At 46.1% G+C, this 16,157-nt stretch overlaps 1 pseudogene; it reads left to right on the top strand.

Moving 5' to 3' along the window:
• The first annotated feature begins 55 nt into the window (after positions 1-55).
• LOC109107412 overlaps positions 56-16,157 on the top strand; it is a 51,866-nt pseudogene continuing 35,764 nt past the window's right edge.

Below are 16,157 nucleotides of genomic sequence, written 5' to 3'. Positions count from 1 at the left end.
TCCAGCGCGTCAAAGACGACATCGAGGGGCCCTGCACGACAAGTTCAAGGTGCAGTCATCCTCAGAGCCAGTCGTGCAAGATGAGCCACGTGCGAGACCTGCCCCCGTCTCCGGCTCCATCATCGGGGCCAAGCAGATAGACCGGCAGTGCTGACGGCCTACATGAAGCGCGCTGGAAGACGTCCCCTCGGCAAGGGCTGGGATAACCACGTAGGAGGTCTGAAAGCTCAAGCAGGACGGAGACAGCTTCCGCGCCAAGCTCAACACGCAGGAGAGATCTTCGACGACTGGGCGAGGAAGGTGCAGCAGCGCAACCTGGGCCGTGTCCGGCCGCATCTCTTCACCATCGAGAACACGCGCGCACCGCGGAGCCGCTCGGACACACCGGCAACCGTGCTCAAGCTCAAGGTCAACTTTCCCTGCCCGAGATCATCACGCTCTCCAAAGAGGTGCGCAACCTGAAGTGGCTGAGCTTCCGCGTGCCGCTGGCCATCGTCAACAAAGCCCATCAGGCCAATCAGCTGTACCCCTCCTTCGCCATCGCGCTCATCGAGAGCGTCCGCACCTACGAGCGCACCTGCGAGAAGGGGAGGAGAGGATGTCCATCTCGCTGCTAGTGGCCGGCCTGAAGAGGAGGTGCAGGCGCTCATCACCGAGGGCATCTCTCTGGTCTGGGAGTCCTACAAACTCGACCCGTACGTCCAGCGTCTGGCCGAAACCGTCTTCAACTTCCAAGAAAAGGTGTGTGCCGCTCGCGGTGATTTCAGCGTCACTAAATGAGGTCATAAATACACTAACAACATCTCCAGAACTGCTCTGAGGTCACTTAACTTCATTTGAGTAAAACTAGCGTCTCATCACATACACACAGCAGTTTAAAAGTATGCACGGCAAACCGGTAAAATAAAAGCTCGGTTTAACTTGAAAACATTGTGGCAGAAATATATTCCTCTACTGCTACTACTGTGGAAAAATTTGTAAAATTTAAATTTAAGGATAACACCATATTTATTCCATTTTTGAAATTTAAAACTAGAAAATAAATTTAATATAAAACAAAAAATTGGTTTCATACCATTATTTGATAACCAGAAAAAATGTAAATATACACATAGACATTTCATATGGCTATTGTAAGAAGTATTGTAAGTTTTTATGCATTAAAATTATTAGACATTTTTAAGAGGAATTTGTTAAAAACCATGAGGTGTGAAAAAATAAAACATTTATAGGGCCCTAAACATGTCATATTTGTTAAACTTTTAATAAACTGATGTTAATATGTTAAAATATTAGACATGCAATTAATAATTCAATTTAACCACTAAAAGGGAGTCCAGGAAAATTAAAATGGAAAAAAATAGAATCCAGAAAAATAAAAACAGAATTTGGAAAAAAATAAAACTTTCACTTTTCAGTCCTATGTTACTTTCCTGTTACTTAATATTGAACAATAGTCATCCAAAAGCAGGGAGTTTTCCTGTTACTTACTAAAGGAAATTGACCAAGCTTTGGATGGACAGATTTAACGAGTGAAGTTAGGGCTGCGTGATAATATTGAAGTAGTTAATCATGATTATTGTCATGCTCAGTTTTTTTTTTTTTACATTTCTTCAGAGTTTTTGGTCTTTGACAAACATAAATCAAGAGAAGGTCAGCTCACACTGTGGCAGATTTAGTCACAGCGAACAGCACAAATAACTGCGTGGAAGAAAACACTAGATGAATATCTGCGTAGAGCTCGCTCATCTCTAACTTACATGTTTTTATATCATCAATCCTGTCTCTGTAGTGCAGAGAGACTGGGGATATGAAGTAAAATACAGCAATTTATGAAAATAGCTCTGAATGGGGATTTAAACTCCTGAAATCTGGCTCATTATCAGTGCAAATGCCAAATTAAAATGAAACATTTCGGGGTAAATAACCAGCAGACTTTTATGCTTAATAAACTGAGAGAAGCAGAAATTGTGATCATGATTAAAGATTTATTGTGGAGCCTGACCTACAAGTATTTAAGCTTATTTAAGATAATTAATACTCACTTTTCACTGCAGCTGGTGATCATAGACCAGTCGCCGTTTGATGACGCAAAGGAAAGCATTTTAGTATATTTTAATATGGATACTTTTTGTGTAAACCTACTTTTTCAGTAAGGCCTGTTTAAAAACAGTTTTCTGTTTATTTGATTCACCCGCCTGCGGTGTTTTGTCATTATTTAAATCAGCCTGCAGTGGCCGGGGGCTGATAATGACAGAAGCGGCTGATGAAAGCTTAATTGGAACTAATAATCTGTGTCAGCCCGTCGAAATGGTTAAGAAACATAGATTCGGTTGTGTGTGTCCATGATTCGGTGTAGGTGTGTGGTGTTTACAGTCCGGCTGAGGAGAGATGTGAATGTTTGTGTGTGTTTCTCTCTTAGGTGGATGATCTTCTTCTGATCGAGGAGAAGATTGATCTGGAGGTGCGCTCGCTGGAAAACCTGCATGTACGAGCATAAGATGTTCACGGAGATCCTCAACCGCATCCAGAAAGGCTGTGGACGACCTGAACCTGCACTCGTACTCCAACCTGCCCATCTGGGTCAATAAACTGGACATCGAGGTGAGTCCAGCTGGACAGGAGCGCAGGGGACACGTGTGTCCGGAGAGTGGTGTTTGATCAGATGTGGTCGTGTTTTCCTCCGTAGATCGAGCGCATCCTCGGGGTGCGTCTGCAGCGGGTCTCAAAGCCTGGACGCAGGTTCTCAGGGGACAGATGGAGGACAGGGCTGATGTGGACATGGACACTGAGGCTCCTCAAGTCAGTCACAGCCCGGAGGAGAACCCAAGATTAAGGCAAGACGCCGTGCTGTAGTTCTGAGTCTGTCTGCGTTGAGGATTCGTTACTTCACACTGAAACGTTTTCTTTTCTTCGTCCAAACAGAATGTCATCCATGAATTGAGGATCACGAACCAGGTGATCTATCTGAACCCGCCGATCGACAGACTGCCGCTACAGGCTTTACCAGGAGATGTTTTTGCTTGGAAGATGGTCATTCTGTCTCTACCCAGGATCCAGAGTCAGAGATATCAGGTCTGTGTTTGTGTTTGCTCTGAATTTGTCTTCAGTTTTCAGCTCCTTTAAAGGGACAGTACACCCAAAAATGATCATTCTGCTGTTCCAAACCTGGAGCCTAAGGGCTGGGTAAAAAAACAATCACTGATTTCTTGATGGTAATTGATTCTTATTTTTACGAAATTATATTGATTCTTAAAGAATTGATTAGTCTCGCCTGTTTACAGTTAATGAACGGAACATTGTTGTGCGCCTCCCATCCAATAAATCAGAATGAGCTTTGTTACTTTTGATATGAAACAAAGTCTTATAATCTTATTTAAATTCAAGTAATAAATGCTGCTGTTTGATGTGGAGTGAGAGATCGCTGCAGCGCCTGAAGCTCGCGTGATCTGGTCATCTCCTCCGCTTTAATACAAGTTACAGCACAAAATAAACATGAATAAACATCTGAAGGTACATTAAAATAAAGAGTACGACTTACTGAAATCTGTATCCTGTCAAATGTAATCACACAATCAGTGTTTCAACCACGGAAAGATGTCGATATAACGGCTTGTGAACAAAATGTAGTGTAATATCACATTTATGTGAAAAAAAAAAAAAAAGCCTTTGGTGACCATAAACTGGTTAGTCAGGTATAGGTTCGACCGATTGATCCGTCGACCGATTGGCCATGTAAATCATCTGCATGTTTCGTCGGCGTGGAAGTTCTTTATTGTGAGTTAAACAGACACAAAGTTTGCTATTTGTAATATAATATTGACTGTTTTTTCGCTGACGAAGTTTCAGTTAAAGCCACAGCAGAAATGTTTTGTGTCTGAGCAACACAGCGGTGTTTATCCACAATTTTGAACGAATCAAGTGAGTCAATGATTCAGTAACCCATTCATAAAGACAGTAGTCACTCGTTTCTGAATGAATCAGCCGTTTGAATGAATGACTCGCTCATTAAAACATCGTCTGGTGGTGTTTCATATTACAGTAATGTATTTTTCTCCACATTTTTAACGTGCATGTTCAAAAATATTTAAAACATCGATCTTACTAAATTATTGTCTTTAACGTTTGCTCTTCCCGCAGGTCGGCGTTCACTATGAGCTATCAGAAGAGGAGAAGTTCTACAGGAACGCTCTGACCAGGATGCCTGACGGTCCGTCTGCGCTGGAGGAAGCTTATAACGCAGTGAAGGAGATCGTCTCCGAGGTGGAGCAGTACGTCAAGGTAACGTCTTCTCTCAGAGTGAGCGAGTGAACCGTATTCAGACGCGGGACTGACTGTGTTTGCTCCGTCAGGTGTGGCTCCAGTACCAGTGTCTGTGGGACATGCAGCCCGAGAACATCTACAACCGTCTGGGAGAAGACCTCAACAAGTGGCAGGGGCGCTGCTCGTGCAGATCCGCAAAGCTCGAGGCACGTTTGACAACGCAGAGACCAGGAAGGAGTTCGGGCCGGCCATCATCGACTACGGCAAGGTCAGGAGGGAGCCGCTCGCGGTTCGGTCATGAGGTGTGTCTCCACCACTGATCACGCTGAAGTGTCTCTGTTAACGTCTCGTTTAGGTTCAGTCCAAGGTGAATCTGAAGTACGACTCGTGGCACAAGGAGGTGCTCAGTAAGTTTGGACAGATGTTGGGCAACAACATGCAGGACTTCCACTCACAGATCTCCAAGGTTTGCGCCGAGCTCTCGCTGAAGGGACAGGTCATGTTTGTTTGCTCAAGTGAATGTTCTGAACTGTTCTGTGACTCTCTCACAGTCTCGTCAAGAGCTGGAGCAGCATTCGGTGGATACGGCGAGCACCTCTGATGCTGTGACCTTCATCACGTACGTGCAGGCGCTCAAACGCAAGATCAAACAGTTTTGAGAAGCAAGTGGATGTGAGTACAGTCTACGTCTTAAACACGATTCTCTGCAGGAATTGTTATTAAAGTGTCTGGTCCTCTGCAGCTGTTCCGCAACGGCCAGCGTCTGCTGGAGAAGCAGCGCTTCCAGTTCCCTCCCTCCTGGCTGTACATCGATAACATCGAGGGCGAGTGGGGCGCCTTCAGCGACATCATGAAGCGCAAAGACACGGCCATCCAGCAGCAGGTGGCCAACCTCCAGATGAAGATCGTGCAGGAGGACCGCGCGCCGTGGAGAACCGCACCACAGACCTGCTGTCGGACTGGGAGAAGACCAAACCCGTCGCAGTACGTGTCTGGAGACGTCTGAGAGAGATCTGAGCCGCTGATGTTTTGCGGCTCTCTTTCAGTGTTTGTCTGCTTGCTGTCGCTGCAGGGCAGTCTGCGTCCAGAGGAGGCGCTGCAGTCGCTCACCATCTACGAGGGCAAGTTCGGCCGCCTGAAGGACGACAGAGAGAAGTGTGCGAAGGCCAAAGAGGCGCTGGAGCTGACGGGACACGGGTCTGCTGAGGATTCAGCAGCGAGGAGAGAGTGCAGGTGTGACACCGCTTTAGATCTCGTTCATAACACAGACGCTTCTAAAGAGGTTTTTTTTTTTTTTTTTTTGTTAGAGACACAAACCAACTAACAATCACTGAGTTCATAAGATTCTATAGATGTTTGAGCTGTCGATGAAACCTGACTGCTGGATATCATTATTCTTTCCCCATTTGATAAATCACAGTACATTAAGTCTTTAAGATTTCTTGAAATTTCTAATATGACACAATGTGCTGATTTGAATCGGCACATATTTGTATCGATGTTCAACCAGCTCACGGTGCATCGTTACATCCCTAATGGATTGAGATTGAAATCTACAGACTCAAATAGATCAATTGCAATAAAATGAACAGTTAAATGTGTATTTTGGATGTTTTCTTTCCACTAGTCGTGATATGAAGACGTGATATGGAAGAAAAACAGAGCTCAGAACTGTCCAGTGCATGAAAACACGCTGGGTTCAGATAGCTTAATATTGAATTTTTCAGTTTTCTCACACATCATTCTGAGATCACACTTTGTTGAACCTCTTCTGCTCGTCGTGCTCTTGTTAACGCGTGTCGTGTCCGTGTTGTGCGTCAGGTGGCTCTGGAGGAGCTGCAGGATCTGAAGGGTGTGTGGTCGGAGCTGTCGAAGGTCTGGGAGCAGATCGATCAGATGAAGGAGCAGCCGTGGGTCTCTGTGCAGCCGCGTAAGGTGAGAGACACGCCTGCCGTCTCCTGCGACTCGCTCCTGAGCCTGGCTTTCACTGAGTCCGTGTTCTTCTTCTGTGCAGCTGCGCCAGAGTCTGGACGCTCTCCTCAACCAGCTGAAGAACTTCCCCGCACGTCTGCGGCAGTACGCCTCCTACGAGTACGTGCAGAGACTGCTCAAGGGGTACATGAAGGTGAGCCGGTCCTGCGTTACCCGCCGAGGATGCTGGGATAGAGTCAGAGAAGCAGCTAAAACCGTTCCCTGTGTCCTCTTCAGGTGAACATGCTGGTGATCGAGCTGAAGTCGGAGGCGCTGAAGGACCGGCACTGGAAGCAGCTGATGAAGCGTCTGCATGTGAACTGGGTTCTGTCCGAGCTGACTCTGGGTCAGATCTGGGACGTGGACCTGCAGAAGAACGAGATGGTGGTGAAGGACGTGCTGCTGGTGGCGCAGGGAGAGATGGCTCTCGAGGAGTTCCTCAAGCAGGTCTGAATCACGTGTGTGCGTGTGTGTGTGTGTGTGTGTGTGTGTTAAAGATGTGTGTTCAAACGCTCTTTCCTCTTCACTGCAGATTTCGTGAAGTCTGGAACTCGTACGAGCTCGACCTCGTCAACTATCAGAACAAGTGCCGCCTGATTCGTGGATGGGACGATCTGTTCAATAAAGTCAAGGAGCACATCAACAGCGTGTCTGCCATGAAGCTCTCGCCCTACTACAAGGTACAGACGAGAACGAGAGAAAGCGTGTGTTAGAGAGAAGCGGTGGTGGTTGTCCCAGCAGTGTGTCTGTTCTCGCAGGTGTTCGAGGAGGACGCTCTGAGCTGGGAGGACAAACTCAACCGCATCATGGCTCTGTTTGACGTCTGGATCGACGTGCAGCGCCGCTGGGTTTACCTGGAAGGCATTTTCACAGGAAGTGCTGACATCAAACACCTGCTTCCTGTGGAGACGCAGCGCTTCCAGAGGTCAGCGGCTGACTGCATTACATCAGTGTGCTGAAGAACACGCAGGCTTGGGGCTTTAACATGTGACTGGTTTGATTTCACAGCATCAGCACAGAGTTTCTGGCCCTGATGAAGAAGGTGACCAAGTCTCCTCTGGTCATGGACGTCCTGAACATTCAGGGGGTTCAGAGGTCACTGGAGAGACTCGCTGACCTGCTGGGAAAGATCCAGAAAGCCCTGGGGGAATATCTGGAGAGGGAGCGCTCGTCTTTCCCCAGGTCAGACATTTCAGCTTTATGATATAAACCATCCAGCGTCCGTTAAACATGAGAGCCGATGGGAATGTGTGGGAAATCCAGGAAGTGGGCGTGTTTTAGTCTTGTTTAGATCTTTGTTAGTCCTTCACATGATGTTAACCAATGATATTTGGAAGATTTGTAGTTTTTGCAGTATTATAATGAAAATGAGTTTTAAAATCTGGTGTTTAGTTGGTAAAATAATTGCAGGCCTTATTTCTGTACTCGTATCATCACGGGTGTCTAAACACTCATTTCTGATTCCCGCAGGTTCTACTTTGTTGGTGATGAAGATCTGCTGGAGATCATCGGCAACAGTAAGAATGTGGCCAAACTGCAGAAACACTTCAAGAAAATGTTCGCTGGAGTTTTCGAGCATCCTGCTGAACGAAGACAACACGGAGGTGCTGGGCATCTCGTCCCGAGAGGGAGAGGAGGTACGGCTCGTCCCCAGAGAGACACGAACTTCTGTTAGATGTTTGTTTGGCCAAAAACTAACAGTCACTGATGCAAACTCAGTTTCAGCTGTAGAGCAGCTCTGCAGAAGTGTCATTATTCAGATCGATTCAGTTCAGGTTTCGATCTCGTCTGACAGCGTCAGTGCTGTTAAATCAGTAATATGAGTGATGTCTTGGTGTGGGAAACTCTTGTTTTCAGGTGCTCTATAAGACGCCGGTGTCCCTCACCAAGCACCCGAAGATCAACGAGTGGCTGACGCTGGTGGAGCGTGAGATGCGGGTGACGCTGGCCAAGCTGCTGGCGGAGTCCGTCACGGAGGTGGGCGCCTTCAACAAGGGCACGGGCATCGACCTGAGCACCTACCTCAACTGGATCGACCGATACCAGGTGACCCGTCCTCCCAGACTGACCCAGTGTCTGTACACTGTACACGTGTTCGTGAGTGCTTAACCTCCGTCTCTGCTGCGTCCAGGCCCAGCTGGTGGTTCTGTCCACCCAGATCGACTGGTCTGAGAACGTGGAGAGCGCTCTGACCACCATCAACGGAGGGGACGACATGGGTCCGCTGCAGGCCGTGCTGACCAACGTGGAGGCGACGCTCAACCTGCTGGCCGACACGGTTCTGATGGAGCAGCCGCCGCTGCGCAGGAGGAAGCTGGAGCACCTGGTGAGGACAAACACAGCAATGCCAGGCTTTCTGTGGGTCTTTAATCAGCAGGAAGTCTTCAAATCATAAGTCATGGCATCACTGCAGACTGCATCTTCCTCAGTATTTTTGTGTTGTTTTCTAATATAAATATCTAAACATCTTTAAATCAAGATACATTTGCTTGAAGTGAAAATTGAAGGCATGAAGTCTTGTTTTCTGAGAAATTGAACACAATTAAGTTTCTGCTTAAAACAAAAAACATCTGGCAGTGGGGTCAGAAAAGATGTTTTTCATTTGAATTAATAGGTTTCTCTGAGCCCACCTTCACATTTACATTAAAAAAACCATATGGTGTTGACGTTACTTGGTCTTAAATCCTTCTGATGCACACACACAGACGCAGACATTCACTCTTGAATCATGAGATCTGCAGACGTGTTCGTGACTCGTGTGTTTTTCATTTGTAGATCACGGAGTTGGTGCACCAGAGAGACGTGAGCAGAACTCTGATCAAGAACAAGATCGACAACCCCAAGTCCTTCGAGTGGCTCAGCCAGATGCGCTTCTACTTCGACCCCAAGCAGACCGACGTCCTCCAGCAGCTCTCCATTCAGATGGCCAACGCCAAGTTCAACTACGGCTTCGAGTACCTGGTGTGTGCAGGACAAGCTGGTGCAGACGCCGCTGACCGACCGCTGCTACCTGACCATGACGCAGGCGCTGGAGGCCCGTCTGGGAGGATCGCCCTTCGGTCAGTCTCACCGCTCCTCCTGGACAGGGTTCCACCGGGCCCTTTAAAAGTCTTATATTTGGTTGGGTCAAAGAAGAAATAAGAAATTCTTAATTATAATTTCAAGAGGTATTAAGTTTGTGGATGGAAAGACCAAAATTGCAATATGGCTTAATGTGACATTAAACTATTAAAGGCTATGAAGTCCGCTGCTATGCTGCTTTGTGTTCTGCCGTTACCAGGGAAACGGTTATATTTTATATTCCATAATTAACATTCCATCTCTATTTGACCCTCTAACTCTAACACTCTCTATTCTAATTATATTCTTAAAAAACTGCCCTGTGTACTGCGTCAAGCTAACTGAGATTTATAACACCTGCATATTATTACTCTTTGGTTGATTTTGATTGCTTCTGTTGTCCTCATTTGTAAGTTGCTTTGTCTTCTAAATGACTAAAAGTAAAGGTAAATATTTCTGCTGTTCTGAAAGCGCCTCCTGCTGGCAGAGAATGAATGTGCAGTTTCAGTGAACCTGGTGTTTTTGTTCAGACTAATGTGAAAATCCACCTTGCGAACACGCAGAGCTGTAAATGTGAAGATAATGCATTATACAAATCTAAACCGTAAAATGCATTTGTGTTATTTAATTAATATAATAATTGATTGATAATTGTTTAAACTAATATAACAATACTTTTGACTCATCCATTTTCTTACAAATAGTAGAAATAAAGGCTGAAATGCGAAGTGTATCATTTTATAAGATTTTTTGTTTTGGGGAAAACGTTTTATTTTACAGTTTTAATATGAGACCCTGGAGCACAAAACCAGTCATAAGGGTCAATTTTGTTAATTGGGATAAATCTCTCCACTGATGTATGGTTTGTTAGGAGGACAATATTTGTCTGAGATACAACTATTTGAAAATCTGGAATCTGAGGGAGCAAAAAAATCTAAATATTGAGAAAATCATCTTTAAAGTTGTTCAAATGAAGTTCTTAGCAATGCATATTACTAATCAAAAATTAAGTTTTGATATATTTACAGTAGGAAATTTACAAAATATCTTCATGGAACATGATCTTTACTTAATATCCTAATGATGTTTGTCATAAAAGAAAAATGGATAATTGTGACCCATACAATGTATTGTTGTTTATTGCTACAAATATACCTGTGCTACTGATGACTGCTTCTGTGCTGCAGGGTCAGATATTGTACTATAGACACTGATCTAACCCACTCATATGGTATTCATTTTATTTCCGCAGATCTTAAAAATGATCTTAAAATCTTACATTTGAGCTTAAAAATCCTCATCGAGCTCATAGATGCACACACGTGAGCTGAATCTGTTCAGTGATGGTGATGTTGTTGTTCTGTAGGTCCTGCTGGAACGGGGAAGACCGAGTCCGTCAAAGCTCTGGGTCACCAGCTGGGCCGCTTCGTCCTGGTCTTCAACTGCGACGAGACCTTTGACTTCCAGGTGCGACCGGTGTCACGGGACTGGTGTGAGTAACAGGTGTTCAGTCACAGGGTCTGACGGTGTCTTGTCTTGCAGGCGATGGGCCGGATCTTTGTGGGTCTGTGTCAGGTGGGAGCCTGGGGCTGCTTCGACGAGTTCAACCGTCTGGAGGAGCGCATGCTGTCTGCCGTGTCTCAGCAGGTCCAGTACATCCAGGTGGCGCTGAGAGAACACATCAACCCCAACCGAGACTGCAGTACGTGCATCCTATTAGTGCTGGGAAATAAATCGATGTATCGCAACTCGAGAAACTTTTCTGAGATTTTCCGAATGTGTCACGATACTTTCTCGAGTCGATTCTGAGCTTAGTTGTGAACAGCAGATGGCGCTGCATGCTTTAGAAACAGCTGAACTCTGCTTGTTTCCAAATCCTTACACACACTTGAACCTAAAATAATCAATCATAAAGTCATAAGTCATGGTGTCATAAAAACATTCTGAGCCGCGGTGAAATCACAGACTCAGCCGAACACACAAGTGCTCTTCAGCTCTTCTTCATCAGTGTTTGAGTGTGTGGAGAAAAACTAGAGTAGAGCGCCGTCTGCTGTTAAAATATAAGATCAGAATCCATTACAGAGAGAGTCCCGATGCATTCAGAAGATCTGTCCACGAATCGATTCTGCATTGATTTATCATCGCAGCCCTTCATGATAAAGATCAGAACATCATCATCCAAACAGAGCTGAAACAGATGATGATCTGTGTGTGTGTGTGTGTGTGTGTGTGTGTGTGTGCAGGTGTGCCCGTCACCACAGAGCTGCTGAACAAACAGGTGAAGGTGAGTGCGGAGATGGCCATCTTCATCACCATGAACCCTGGCTACGCCGGACGCTCCAACCTTCCCGATAACCTCAAGAAGCTCTTCAGGAGTCTGGCCATGACCAAACCGGACCGCCAGCTGATCGCTCAGGTCATGCTGTACTCGCAGGGCTTCCGCACCGCCGAGATCCTCGCCAAGAAGATCGTCCCGTTCTTCAAGTGCGTCTGGTTCAGCTGTTATTCTGCACGTGTGAGGTCGTGACGTAACCCTGTGTGTTCTGTGTTTGCAGGCTGTGTGACGAGCAGCTGTCTTCTCAGTCTCACTATGACTTCGGTCTGCGAGCGCTCAAGAGCGTGCTGATCAGCGCCGGGAACGTCAAGAGAGAACGCATCCAGAAGATCAAGCGCGAGAAGCGTGAGCGCGGTGAGGACGTGGATGAGAACGAGATCGCAGAGAACCTTCCGGAGCAGGAGGTGAGACGAGCCTGAAACTAAACGAAGTATTAATACTGTAATGTGACACGTCTCCAGATCAAAAGAGCACCAGAGCGGATCGGTTAAACGGGTCTCAGAAAGAATAAAAGGGCTTCAATCATTTATTTCTATTGCTCTTTTCACAAAACACTTCGTTTCAAAACATTCTTATGTAAAATGTTCATAATCTCTTCATCCCTTACAGCTGAATGTAGCAGATTAGAGCTGAACAATAATATACATTTTGAAACGATACAAATAATCAAACAGTTGAGATTTGTCGTATAGTTTTAATTGCTTAACATGAATACACAGTTTGTATGTGGATGGAAGCAGGACATATATCCAATTCTTTTTTTGTAAACAGTAGGGTAATGATGAAGTTAAGTTTGGTGACAAATTCAGGCTTCGGGCAGAGGTGTTTGTTTTACATTACTTATTTTTTGTAATCTTACTATCTCTTTGTTGAGCGCTTATGAGCTGATGCACTGGTGAGTCTCTGATGATGAGTCCAGGATCATGAGTGAAGGAAACAGAGTGTGGTTTGATGTCATGTGGACTGTCACGTGAGTTTGAAGAGTGAACCCAGTGCTTGTTATCATTGTGGTGATCTCTGACCGCGCTTCATGTGCTCGACCGTCAGATTCTGATCCAGAGCGTGTGTGAGACCATGGTGCCGAAGCTGGTGGCCGAGGACATCCCTCTGCTCTTCAGCCTGCTCTCCGACGTCTTCCCCGGCGTCCAGTACATGCGCGGAGAGATGACGGCGCTGCGAGAGGAGCTGAAGAAGGTCTGCGCTGAGATGTACCTCACATACGGAGATGGAGATGACGTCTACATCATTTATTAAAACAATTTAATCAAAAATTCAGTCCTTAATCACACAAACACAAAAATCTGAGATCCTCTTCTAAACCTCTTTCCAGTCCGAGAGCCGTTTCCTCCTCTTCCTCAGGTGCTGCAGCTCTATCAGATCACGCAGATCAATCACGGGCTGATGATGGTCGGTCCGTCGGGCAGCGGGAAGACCATGGCCTGGAGAGTCCTGCTCAAAGCCCTGGAGAGGCTGGAGGGTCCTCGAGGGCGTCGCTCACATCATCGACCCCAAAGCCATCAGCAAAGACCACCTGTACGGCACGCTGGACCCCAACACACGCGAGTGGACCGACGGGCTCTTCACACACGTGCTCAGGAAGTGAGTCCTCGCCTGTCCTCTATTTAAACTGAACTGGGCTGTGTTTCCTGAAAGCATCGTAAGCCTAAGTACATTGTAGACCCAGCTACGATCAACTCGATGCATTTGGGAGACGCAGTCCTGAGCTGGATGATGACCGTTGAAGAGCTGTTTACTGTTGTGCTTTTGCATTATTACACAATGTTTAACACTGTAACGCTGCTTTGACACAATCTGTATTATTAAAAGCGATATATAAATAAGGGTGACTTGATTTTTCCTCATATACTGTGTTTGTGCTCGTTCAGGATCATCGATAACGTCCGTGGAGAGCTGCAGAAGCGGCAGTGGATCATCTTTGACGGTGACGTGGATCCGGAGTGGGTGGAGAACCTGAACTCTGTGCTGGACGACAACAAACTCCTGACTCTTCCCAACGGAGAGCGTCTCAGCCTGCCGCCCAACGTACGGAGCAGCTGATCTGACGGTTGAGTCTGTAGTCGTGATGATGATGATGATGCTGATGATGATGCTCTCGTCACACAGGTGCGCATCATGTTTGAGGTGCAGGACCTGAAGTACGCCACGCTGGCCACCGTGTCTCGCTGCGGGATGGTCTGGTTCAGCGAGGACGTTCTCAGCACCGACATGATCTTCAACAACTTCCTGGCGCGTCTGCGGAGCATCCCGCTGGATGAGGGAGAGGATGAGGCCCAGCGCATGAGGAAGGCCACGGAGGACGAGGCCGAGGAGGCCGCTTCACCAATGCTGCAGGTACTCCAGTGTGCGCCTGAAGAGTAACAACATGAGAATCCACATAAAACAGTATTCATATCAGCGGTCGCTCTATATCTGCAGTGATGTGTGTCAGTGAGATGAGATGTAAATGATCCGAACATATAATGCAGTGATTGAGAGATGAAGAAATAAAGGCTCCTCAGAAGATGTGAGATGTTCTGGAGGCTTGTGAAGATCATTCCTCCGCTGAGGAACAGTGAAAGTAAAGCTTCTGGAAACAAAAACGCTCCTCAAAAGATCCTGATGATCAGATTTGAGACTCTAAAACATGATTGATGGAGAATCAAGTAAAGCTGAGCTGCTTCAGTCCAGTAAGAGTTCATCTGGAGATATTACTGCAGTTATTCTGACCTTTACTTGATCACAATCACTCAAGATCTGACACCAGAAGCAGCAGCTCGAGAATTACACTAAAAGAGAAGAGTTTGATCATTTAGAGGCCTTAGAAGTTAGTGTTTCAAATATGATACAGTATCCGTGTATGGTTAAATTATAAACATTGAAACAAGGATCTGGAAGCTGATCCTTCAGACTGAGAATCTGTTTCCAGCGTTGCCCTGATGACTAATAGTCCCGTTCTGCGCTCAGTTTGTCCTTCATGCATGTACTTGTCAGGTTTAGAGCCTCTTGTGTGTAACCCACAGATGCAGAGAGACGCGGCTGTGATCCTGCAGCCGTATTTCACCTCCACCGGTCTGGTCATCAAAGCTCTGGAACACGCGTCGAAGATGGAGCACATCATGGACTTCACGCGTCTGCGCTCGCTGAGTTCGCTCTTCTCCATGCTGCATCAGGCCTGCCGCAACATCGCCCTCTACAACAACAACCACCCGGACTTCCCCATGCCCATGGACCAGCTGGAGAAATACATGCAGGTGCCACACGCACCTTTATTCATACAGCGCTTTTAACAATACAGATTGAGTCAAAGCAGCTTTAGTGTTAAATAGGAAAAATAATAAACAATTAAACAAAAAAATAAAAACAAACCATCAATTATTCAATTAAAACACACATCAACATCAATACAGAACCAGAAGAACCAGAGCATAAATGTGACCCTGGAGCACAAAACCACTCATAAGGGTCAATGTTTGGAAATTGAGATTTATGCATCATTTGAAAGCTGAATAATGAGACGTTCCATTGATGTATGGTTTGTTAGGATAGGACCATATGTGTCCCTGCAGCACAGAAGCAGTCATCAGTAGCACAGGTATATTTGTAGCAATAGACAACAATACATTGTATGAGTCACAATTATACATTTCTCTTTTATGACAAAAATCATTAGGATATTAAGTAAAGATCATGTTCCATGAACAAATTTAGTAAATTTCCTACCGTAAATATATCAAAACTTAATTTTTGATTAGTAATATGCATTGCTAAGAACTTCATTTGAACAACTTTAAAGATGATTTTCTCAATATTCTAGATTTTTTTGCTCCCTCAGATTCCAGATTTTCAAATAGTTGTATCTCAGACAAATATTGTCCTCCTAACAAACCACACATCAATGGAGAGAGTATTTATTCAGCTTCAGATAATGTATAAATCTCAATTTCATAAAATTGACCCTTATGACTGGTTTTGTTGTCCAGGGTCACAAAACAAGTGCTAACCTTTAACCTTTGTCGTGCAGAAATACCTGATCTACGCAGTGCTGTGGTCCTTCTCGGGTGACAGCAGGCTGAAGATGCGAGCGGAGCTGGGAGAATACATTCGGCGCATCACCACCGTGTCTCTCCCGTCCGCGCCGAACGTGCCGATCATCGACTACGAGGTGTGAGCAGACGCAGTCTCGGATTGAGTGTGATGTCTGAGGTGAGTGTGTGACTCTAACGCTGCTCTGAATCCGTCAGGTGTCCATCACGGGCGAGTGGCAGTCCTGGCAGGGGAAGGTGCCTCAGATCGAGGTGGAGACGCACAAGGTGGCCTCGCCGGACGTTGTGGTGCCCACTCTGGACACGGTGCGTCACGAGGCCCTGCTGTACACCTGGCTGGCCGAACACAAGCCTCTGGTGCTCTGTGGGCCGCCGGGCTCCGGGAAAACCATGACCCTGTTCAGTGCCCTGAGAGCCCTGCCGGACATGGAGGTGAGGAGCGGGCTACATTCTAAACCTGAATCTCTTCTTACAGATGTAGGGCT

Source organism: Cyprinus carpio, unplaced genomic scaffold (assembly GCF_018340385.1).
Source record: "Cyprinus carpio isolate SPL01 unplaced genomic scaffold, ASM1834038v1 S000006730, whole genome shotgun sequence".
NCBI lineage: Eukaryota > Metazoa > Chordata > Actinopteri > Cypriniformes > Cyprinidae > Cyprinus > Cyprinus carpio.
This window is presented reverse-complemented; position numbering and strand designations above follow the sequence as displayed.